Source organism: Austrofundulus limnaeus, unplaced genomic scaffold (assembly GCF_001266775.1).
Source record: "Austrofundulus limnaeus strain Quisiro unplaced genomic scaffold, Austrofundulus_limnaeus-1.0 Scaffold379, whole genome shotgun sequence".
NCBI classification, from domain to species: domain Eukaryota; kingdom Metazoa; phylum Chordata; class Actinopteri; order Cyprinodontiformes; family Rivulidae; genus Austrofundulus; species Austrofundulus limnaeus.
This window is the reverse complement of record NW_013952781.1, coordinates 54310-56474: the sequence shown is the minus strand read 5'-3', so window position 1 is coordinate 56474 and position 2165 is coordinate 54310.

The window sequence follows — 2165 nt, the reverse complement described above, 5'->3', positions numbered from 1 at the left end:
TTATTTAAACATACTAAAGATCTTATTCTGCCATTATTGTCTGTCTGGTTGCTACCCCAAAGATTGTTATGAGCATTAAAATCACCACACCACATTTCTCTCCTGTAAGTTTGACCTAAGATTTCAGTAAACGTGTTATTTTCAATACTTTTTTCTTGTCCATTTTCTGTTGAGTCTGCTGAACATAAGAGGGTATGAATCTGATCTGCTTGGATCTCTTTCATATCAAGGAATTTTCCTGCTGCAGTTACTATTGTCTTTATTTTATCACTTTTCTTTTTCATTTGCACTGTGACATTCACTATATGACATATAAATGCTATAAAGTTTTCTTTCTTCACCATCATTGAGTTTTCATCAACTTTACATTTGTGTGAACAAACATATTGTTCTGTTGTTGTATTAATGGCTGTTTCTGTCTGCTCTGTGTACCATTTGTGTTTGTTCCTGTTGTTCTTTGCTTTATTTCTCCAGTTCTCATGTATTTTGTATCTTCATACCTGACCTTCTTTATTGCTTCTGCATATGATATTTTCTCTGTTATTTTAACTCTCTGAGCTTCCCTTGCTTCTTTTTGTACTCTGCTCACCTCCACAGTTACAGCACTTCACCTTTGAATCTTTTTCATATTTTCCATACTCATGAGGACCACTGCATCGTGCACATCTTATTTTTCCTTTGCATTCTTTGACAAATGAAGCAGCTGAGAGGATTTGGAGTATAAGTTGTTACTCTGAAGTTTACACATCCAATCTGAATAGATTCATTACATTTTCAAACTGTAATATTACTGACATGGTGTCTTTCAGAGTTCCATCTCTTTTATTTTTGATCCTTGTTGCTTCTGTAATTTTCCCTCCTTTGATTTCATTTTTGATTTCATCTATTGTTACGTCAAGTGGTACTCCTGATATTACTCCCTTTAGTTTTGCAAGTGTTCCAGGTATGTATGCTTTAATTGTTTCTCCCATCAGTGTTGTCATCTTAACAATTTTTTCTTGTTATTTGTTCTCTGCATGTATAAGTATTTTCCTATTATTCATGAGCCTGGCCAGTTTAATTCTCCCAATCTCCTCCTCGATGGCTTTTGTCAGTTTAATTGGATGAAACTGCCCTCCTTCCTGTTTGAACTCAATCATAACTTTCACTCTTCTTCCTTGTTAGTCTGCACTTGTTGTGTTTGTTTTCTCGGACTCGTATTTATTTTTGTTTTTTTGCTAATATCTTCTCATGATTCGTTCTCTTCTGACCAGCTTCTCGCTCTCTCCTGTCTTTTCCTTATATTTCTTTTCATTCTAGATGATCTTGCCATCTCCCATTCCATTTCACCACCACTAYTTCCACCTGATGTGGAAGCCATTGAGTTACATTCAATGCACAGTTTATGCTACCGCCAACAAATTCAAGCCTGCCGCCTTGTTAAACCTGCCTCGTTAACAGCGTTCGTCCTCTTCTCTCAGCAGCCTCTCCCAGTCCAGTTCATTGATGGTAATTGATTGTTTTCGAGAGCTTGAGTTTATCCGCGAGACATATTTCATTTGCACGGATAGAGATCAGAGGGCTAAAATTTATTCGATATTTATTTAATATCTTGTATTTTTAAAACACGATTAATTTTATATCAAATTATTCATTTTTTTGTTTAGAGAGGAACCAATCAAATACATAGTGATTTAACTGATTTAAAAAACAAAATAGGCTACCACCAACATTTGTGCAAGTTGAATGAACATCTGAGTTACTGCATGTTTATGGGAGTTAATTTCACAGTCTGACAGCTGCATAAAAGATCAGACTAACATGTATTTCTGGATGTTTCTTAGTTTGTAGAAATGCAGTGGACCTGTCATGGCTGATCAACACTTCAACAGTTTGTCAGAAATTCTTGTAAAAAGATTTTGCAACTATTTTTGTAACTGGGGGAGAATAAACAATTTAGGCATTCAAATTTTAGTTTCTAAAGAAATTCGATTTGGTGTAATGATGAAGGACAAAACAAAAGCTTTTCTTGTAAATAATTTGTTTATTTTGATCCAGTTTTTTTGTTCATAAGTGTAAATTTGCCGAAACTAACCTACTGTGTTTCTTATGACTTGGATATACTTTGAAACTATGCAACTCACAAAAAGCACAATGTCTCTAACAGTACTGAGAAGTTATTATTA